The sequence below is a fragment of the Poecilia latipinna genome, unplaced genomic scaffold (genome assembly GCF_001443285.1).
Source record: "Poecilia latipinna isolate Pla-1442-1.1 unplaced genomic scaffold, P_latipinna-1.0 Scaffold435, whole genome shotgun sequence".
Classification (NCBI taxonomy): domain Eukaryota; kingdom Metazoa; phylum Chordata; class Actinopteri; order Cyprinodontiformes; family Poeciliidae; genus Poecilia; species Poecilia latipinna.
Window position 1 is genome coordinate 43,121 of NW_015113051.1, and position 8,389 is coordinate 51,509.

The 8,389-nt window shown below is 38.8% G+C and overlaps 1 long non-coding RNA gene across 1 annotated transcript in view; it reads left to right on the forward strand.

Moving 5' to 3' along the window:
• Window positions 1-6,212, forward strand: part of LOC106951014 (uncharacterized) — a 12,087-nt gene extending 5,875 nt beyond the window's left edge. The window contains exons 2-5 of the long non-coding RNA XR_001425729.1: window positions 5,421-5,512; window positions 5,595-5,672; window positions 5,759-5,812; window positions 5,941-6,212. This is a non-coding gene — a long non-coding RNA (uncharacterized LOC106951014). The remainder of the gene's footprint in view (window positions 1-5,420; window positions 5,513-5,594; window positions 5,673-5,758; window positions 5,813-5,940) is intronic.
• Window positions 6,213-8,389: the final 2,177 nt, after the last annotated feature.

Consider the following 8,389-nt stretch of genomic DNA (forward strand, 5'->3'; position numbering starts at 1 on the left):
AAAGAAACAACCTAAAAAAAAAAAAAAGGGGGATTTAAAAAAAAAAAAAAAAAAAAAAAAGGTCTTCATGACGAGGAAAATAAAACGGAAGGGTGCAAAGGTAAATCAGCATATACAAAAACAGGAAAAAGGATACAGCCCCAATCTGCTTAAAAGCCAGTCTGGATAAATGAGTCTTTAGCTGCTTCTTCACAGGCAGAAAGATGAATGCAATTCATTCCACGAGCTTGGAGCCACCGCTCTACAAGATTTATCTCCTCTTGTCTCCAAATATGTGTGTGTAACCACTAAGATCCTCTTCCCAGAACATTTGAGACTGAGAGGAGGTGTGGAGCTCTAAAAAGCAAGAGATATTGGCTATAGATTCACTCTAAAAGTGGGAACTAAGATTATAAAATAAGTCCTAAAATATCATGATGACCAAAGTGAGAAGAGTAAAATAGGAGTCTCTCTCGTTTTGTTAGTGAAAAGCCTTGCAGCTTCATTCTGTAGTCACTGGAGATGGTTACGACTTTTCAGTCACTTAAAGAGGTTGTCGCAACAATTAAGACACAGTCAGAAAGAGGCGTTGACGATCATCTTCAGCTTTTGACAGCAGAAGTCAAATTTTGGAAACATTTCTTGACTGAGAAAAACGGTTTCCGATTAATTCTCAGAAAAGATGCTCCAAGGACAAAGGTAGCATGAAGCTTTCTGGGTTTGTCTTGGACAATAGAGTGCGATACATCAAAGTGATGTTTGATTTCAGATATTTGGCTCTTAGAGGCCATAGCGTTTCCATATCCTCACAGTTCATCTGCAGCTTCTGTGTAAAAGTTGTACAGCATTTTTTATCAAAGGGTAAGCTGTAAATATTCCATCCAGCCATTGTCTGCACTCGCTTGTCCTTGTAGGGTCTCCTTCATCAGGCAGGAGCCAGGGTACATGCGAGAGCAACAGAAATGCATCCATCCCTCCACACACACACACACACACACACACACCAATTAAGCTAAAGGATGCGACTGGAGAGTGGACTCCATGCAGAAAGACCTCAGACTGGGATTCAAACTCCTTACCTTGTTGCTGCAAAGCACCATTGCTCCCATTTGCGCCTTTGTGTTGCCACTTTAAATATTCAGTTGGTTTAAAATATATGATACATGAAACTTGTGGTAGAGATGGTGGATTAGATGACTTGTGAAGGGGATTTTCTTTTAGAGCAATCAAAAATAAATGGGGTTAATTGAAATAAATTGTTTTCAGACTATTTGCAACAACAAATCTTCAAAAACAGTGTAATTCTTTCCACTTCAAAATTATGCTCTGATTTTTGTTGTCACATAAAAGTCTATTGATGTAAATAACAGCTGTAAGAAGTGTCTATAATGCAACATTATTAGATGTCTACTTACTTTTGCAGACCATTGCTTGAATTTTTATCCATTCCTAAGCTAATGGCGACTATTAAATGTTTGCACTTTGCTCAAAAGCTTTCATCAGTGACATGTTTCTCAATATGTTTCTGTACTACTTTGAAAACGAGAACTTTCCTTCCCTCAGTCCAACCTCTGTGTATGTTTGCTTTGCATACAGTGGAGAATTTCTTTATGGAGACAAACGGAAAGTGAAACAAGCCAACAAATCGTTTTTATTTAGGTCATCTCCCTGAGTGAGCTGGCCAGAGACGGCACTTAGGACTTACTGAATGCCTGCCCTTCCATCAAGGCTGAAGTTATTCTCCTCTGCCTCCTTCAAAGCCCCGTAATGCACATTTAGAGGAAGTGTGCAGAGCTCAGCTGCTGGTTTCTTACCCCTGGGTGTGCTAACTGAAGCCTGTGTGTGGGGGAAAAAAAAAAAAACAGAGTCAGAGCACTCCACTGAGTCACTTGTGTTGGCATGTTTTAGATAGCAGGCAGGTCCAATCCGTGTATATTCCACTTCATAATGCCTTTGTGTTGGAGAGTTCCCTGCAGCATCGAATGCTAACCGGCTGTGACCACTGACGTCAGTCGTCACAGTGGGTGAAGGGACTCCTGTCGATCGGTCGCCATTCATTTTTTATAAGCTCCTGAACAGAGCAGCAGGGTGATGGTTGGGTTTTAGTCAAATCCTTTTCCTTTTTATTCCGATAATGTTCTTATGAGGGCTCACTTAAAGAGTTGCATAAAACTTTATGCACCTAATAAATGACAGATTTACTGTTAAGTGCTCTAAGTGCGAGCACAAATTGTGCTCATTTCTCATAAAACTTAATAGTTCACCTTGATGGAAAAAAGGCATTATTTGTACTTTTACAGGAATGCTAAAATGTTAGCTTTTTTTTTTTTCACCGAAGCAGCTTTGCAGAGAACCTGAGCTCAGAAGCTATTCTTAATCTGCTAATATTGGTCCTACGTTGAAATGAAAAGCTGTAGAAATACAGACCTACTGGAAGTTTTTTTACTTTGACAGTTTCCTTATCTGTCAGACGGATCTAGATGCTGTAGACGTCGGCAATAAACCACATCTTCAAGTGTGAACTCTGACCTGCCAATAACATTTCACCCATGCGTTTTAGATGGACCTTGCGGGCACTGACGGAGAGAACAGAGACTGTCGGTCTGTTTTGTTTTTTTTGAAGTAAAGAAACCGTCTCTCACACCGTGACCTAAACCCCAAGGTGTTTAGTCCCTTGGCAGCAAGGCTCCTGACGCCAGCTGTGCCTCTGGCTGTGACTGTTCCTTTGTATTCACTGTAGACTTCGGCTTTTCTGGGACTCATTGTTTGTGCTGCATTGGTGTGCATGAGTGAATGTTCTCCCCTCCCCCCCCTTTAGAAAACCTTTCCTCCTTTCAAATGTCTCCAAAGCAAATAAAATCATTATAATCTGCATCTCAAGAATTTCTATTCCCTATTTGCATAATGTCTTGCATAATGATTTCAGGTTTTTAATGAGGTAATTAAACTAAATGTGAGCATTATTTTAAACTTTCTTTTACAGACACAATTGGAAAGTTGAATGCGTGATTAATCCATTCATTATATTCTGTCCTCTGTAACTTTGGAACAAATTACGGTGCTTGGTATTCTGCCTTTAAGTTGCTACAGCCGCTGCTCAGATTGTTTCAGTTCAGTGTGTTGAATCTTAAATGTTCCCCTTCAAAAACCTTTTAATCTCCTCAACAGTTCAAAAATCCAGCTGTCAAGGTGCAATGTTCAGATAGTTTGTTAGCGTTTGTGAGCTCACAGGAAAACATAAAAGTAGTAATGTCTTTTTATCTGAACGTATTAAATAAGATTGCCATTTAGCTAAAAGTAAAACAAAGTATTTTTGTGGGGTTTTTTTTGGGTCCCATAATAATACAAATCTATTAAAATTAAGTTATAAGCTGTGAATTATTACAGAAACTTATTACAGTTGTTAAAACCCCTGAACATTTTTTTGTTAAAAAAAAAAATCTCAGCAATTAAATTTAATTGCTGTAAATGAAATTTACAGCGATTAAAATTTTAAATCTAGTTCATATTTAATTGCTGTAGTAAAGGCACGAACTGAAACATTTAGAAAAATACAAACTTTAACCTTTATGAGACTAAGATTGATTTTTTTTTTTATGCACATCTGCCATAAAACAGAAGATCATTAAAAGCAATAGAGGAAAATCTTCAGACTAAGGGAAAAAAAAATCACAAGTGTTTGCAATTCATGCTGCTGGGTAGAAAACTGGTTCTGAGTACAACTTCAGAATGCAAAAATAAGTTAAGCAACACATTTATTATTACACGCTTTTCACTGAGAAATTTGTCACAAACCACTGTAGCTATAAATAAAAGCAAAAGTACCATAACGGTAAAAAAAAGAGAAGATAACGTAGCACACAATAATAAAAGAACCAAAAACCCAAATGGGTCTTAAAAGATCCAAATCAATAAGATTCCCAAGAAAAAAATCTTACTGAACAAGACAGTTTGAAACTTTTTAAAAGAGTAAACTAAATGTGGTCAGATGTTTCCATTACCTTGGTACCTGTAAGCAAAAACTTAGAGGTTTTGCTCCACCTGGTCGTCCTTCTGTCATGTTTTTTGGAAAAACCAACTCATTTTGAGCCTCTGGGCAAAATCAACGAGCAACAGTGTGTTTGCTGAGGAAACAATATGGGGCCTGGATGTCTAGTTCTTTGTCTCTTATGTTGATGAAATATTTTGAAAAAGTCGAAGAAAGAGGAGCAAGAGACAAAAGAGCATATTAGACAATTCACTGAAAACATTTAAACTCAAACGGGTTTTTAGTAAAGTGATCAAACATCCATAGCAGTAATAAAAGTGTCAGAGAAATGTCCTAGTTAGCGAGCCGCCCCGAGGCTTTTGATGATTACTTAAAAAAAAAAAAAGTGTTCAGACATGCTGGAGACGAGTTTTTCCAGTGAGCTGGGCGGGAAAGTTGTTCAATGTGATGAGGAAGCTTTGTGAAATGTTGAAAGAGACGATCGTCTCCACAACCACAAACCTCCCCTTCCATCCAGTTATTAAAAAAAAAAATTGTTTTTGCTTAACAGATCTTTCACTCAGATGCTTCAAATAAATGTTTGATTTTTCTGTGTCAGATTTTGCTCCTGCAAAACAAATTTATTTAGAGTTTTTTTTTTTCCTTTTACACATCTTAACTTGAGTCCAGTAGTTGTGGAGAGCCCTGGAAATGATGCATCATGTCATCTGAGTGTAAAAGTTTAAATGATACGATTTATGCATCTGTGAGGTTTCCGTGTGAACGAGTTGGACCTGAATCGTCGAGGTCGGCGTTCCCTGCTGAAGCATCAAGAGGAACTGCAGCGTCTGCATGTTTACTGTTCCTCTGCAGAATGTTAAAACCAGGGCAGAATTCATTGTCCTGAAAAAAAAGGCTGGATTAGTATATAAAATGTATGAATTTAATTATTGGCTGTAATCAGGATGGTGATTGTGCCCTCTCAAGATGAAGATTCCCATGCACATTAAACGCAGCATTTGGGTTAGACTTTAAATTTATACCTGTGTTTTCAAATGCTGCTGTTTGTAAATCTGTAGACATTTCACATACTATAAGCTACAAGCATCACTCAGAAAACGTAAGAAAAGATGTCTTTTTAAATTGAAAACATATTTCAATGAGTAATATAAAGTGTGCATTAATTTTGTTTACAAAAAAATGAAGTGAAAGAATATAGGCAAAATCTGTTGGCTTCCCATTGTGACTGTGAGCATTACAAACCGGAAATAATTCATTTGGTAACTCTTCAGTGATTAAAATGAGGGTGGCAGTGAAAAACTGAGTCAGAAAGACCATCTAGTGGCAAGAACCTGCAACTACACACTCAGAATCTTGCTTATAGATTGTTTGATTGAGCATTTAATCACTTCTTACAGTACAGCAAATAAAATCAAATAAATAGATAAATAAAAATGTTTTTTTTTTCTTTCAGCATTACAAGAAGACTTTTCAAAAGCACAAGGCCACTCTTTAGCACTGAGCTGGAACAATCTCCACTCAGCCATGGAGCAGAAGACAAATGAGGTATGTAAAAATAAAAAATAAAAGACTCTTACAGCATTTTGTTATGCAGACCTGGTCTTAACCAGATCCTTCCTCTGTATAGTGTCCCACCTCTACCTCTCCGCAGAAGCACATGAAGAACAGGTCTAAATCCACAGAGGAGATGCAGCAGTCCAGGAAGGTGAGCAGCAGCTGGACACGTTAACGTTTGGTCTCTGGTTAGAGCTGATCTTACTTTTTTAAATTTTTTTAAATCTTCTTTAACAGGCATTTTCCTCACAAAAGTCACTGCCAGGCAGGCCTGATCTGGAGAAAGTGAAGGTAGGTTTTGTTTTCCTGTGTGGTATTTGTTCACTTGCTCTTTTCTACCATTACAGTGTCTTAATTACCACTGCAGTGGTAATTAACATTTATTCTGATACGTCGGTAATTCTCTGCTGGTTTTGCAGGAGCGTCCCGATGGCTCTGACACGCCTTCGTCCTCCACAGAAGAGCTGAAGTGACAAACAGCGTCAACATCGAGCCACAAAGTTGCGCATATAAAATGTGTCAACAAAGAAAGTGCTGAACATTTATGATCATAGGTGGCTAGAATCTACTCAAGCTGTGAATTTCATGCTGACTCCACCTTATCGAAAGTCCACATCTGATGAAGCTGTGTCATTGTGCTGTGACTGATATATACATGTGTGTAGTAAAAGTAAAGCGATGTTGTTGGATACATGCTTTTTCTTTCTGTTTTTATTCACTGCCGCTGAGTCTTGCAGGGTACAAATACATTTGAATTTAACGATTCGGGGACTTAATTCGGGGATCTATGATAAAACTCTTGGTGCATTATTACGGGAGCAGGGCAAGAACAGTGAACTTTTTGTGTGTAAATAAAAGTGATCTTCCATCAGCTGGAAAATCTGCAAATACGATGAAGGGAAGGTCATACATGGGACAAGAAAAACACGGAAGAAGGAATTCTCAACAGGTGAGTCCAAAGCTGAACTTTTTCGAAAGCAAAATTCCTTGTGTGTCGGAAAACCAACACCTCGCATTACCATGAAAGCGCCATCCGCACATGAAACATGGAGATGTCGGCATCATGCTGTGGGAATTCTTTGATTCAAAACAATTGATTATGAGAAGGTGGTTATCCTCCCAGCAGTACAGCGACTCCAAACATGAAGCCAGAACTACAATGGACTAAACTGGAATGGCCCAGTCAAAGCCCAGGCTATTGAAAATCTATGACAAGATAGAACTTTATCACCTGTTCTTGTTCCAACCTATTATTTAAATTGAAATTATATGATTTCTGAAGACAAATAATTATGTTGGGTTTTTATTTAAGGGCATCAAAGAAGAGGGGCTCGATGCAGGACTTTTAAGATTTTTATTTGTTGAAACATTGTATAGATGGAAGATGATAAACTTTAAGAATACTTAAAAAAATTACAATAAATCTAGCTTATTTTGCAATGCAGATGTCAACAGTTTAGAGCAAAACTTTTCCAGAGTGTTGCTTCTGACTAATGGGTTTCATTTGTTATTAAACTTGAGTTATTTTTCAGGATGAAAAAGAAGAGAAGCACTTGAGCAATCTGTTTAGCTTCCTCAATCCACAATGAATTATTAGCCAAAGCAATGCCATGTCCTGTTATGCTGCAAAGTATCCCACACGGCAAATCCCTCCCCTTTAAAAAAAAAAAAAAAAAAAAAAAAAAAGGGCTGTGCGCTTTGCTAAAGCTTTATCTGGCCTTCTTAAGAGCGAGCTTAGAGCTGGACTGATGGCCGACCGACAGGTGTGTGCAGAATGGCAGGATGAAGACGCTGTCGCTTCGGTTTGTTTATCCCCGGGATGACAGGTGGCAGCATCCTCTCAACGACTTCTGCATTTGGAGAGGGGATTAACTGCAGTATGGAGGGCTTTCTAACCAAAGGGCCTCAGAGCTGTTGCACAGCTTTAGCCGGGCGGTGTGGCTTTAGAAGTGACTGCGTGTGAGTGGATATCCGTGTTTCACTCTTTCTCGGCCTGCAGTGTTACCAGATCTGAAGGATTTCACCCCTGTAGTCAACAAATGGCTGAGAAACGCCAACAACAGAGCTTGTCTCATGTGTCTCTTTCCTTTTTTTTTTTTTTTTTGTTTTTTTTGTCCCTGCTCTCATCATCTCAGCGTTGCTGAGGGTGTTGTTGAGTTCTGCTCCACTGGGTTTGTGGATGCAGGCATGAGGTCAGCAGGTTCGCCAGATCTGGTTAGGAGAACTGCTGACAGGGGGAAAACTCAAGCTGAACTAATTATTAATAATTATCTCACCCTGTTACATAGGCCAACTCTGTTTCTGAGAAGAACACACCGTCTGTGAGCGGTGGAGTGTAAGGGCAAATGTGCATGTCTGTGTGTGAGGCTGTCAAAAAAATAAAATAAAATAAAATAAAAAATAAAAAATCCCCCTGATAGCTCTTGTCCAATCAAAACATACTTAAAACTTAAGGGCCCAGGGTTGAGGGGAGTACCTGTACCAGCTGAGAGCACATTGCTCTCCAAACATTTGAATTACTTTCACTGGCTTATCTTGAAAAAGAAACAGTCAGCTAATACACCGTCTCCAGTCTTCGCTGTTTTCCACAGGAGGATGAAAACGGCTGTGTGAGAACGTGAGGACCAAAACAGTCAGCGGCATTCCTCCAGATTCACCACTAGGGGTCAGGTTTCTCTCAGTGTTCTCATGTTGGAGAGAATCAAACTGGCAGCTTCGTCTTTAAATCCCCTTATCTGGCACCGAATCAAGTGAAAATTAGACAGTCTGAGAGAGCATCAATCATTACAGAGTGCACTACATACCCATCTTTTTTTTTCCTTTTTACTAATGCATCATTAACTTATCTCTTTGTGTTATTGATTAACA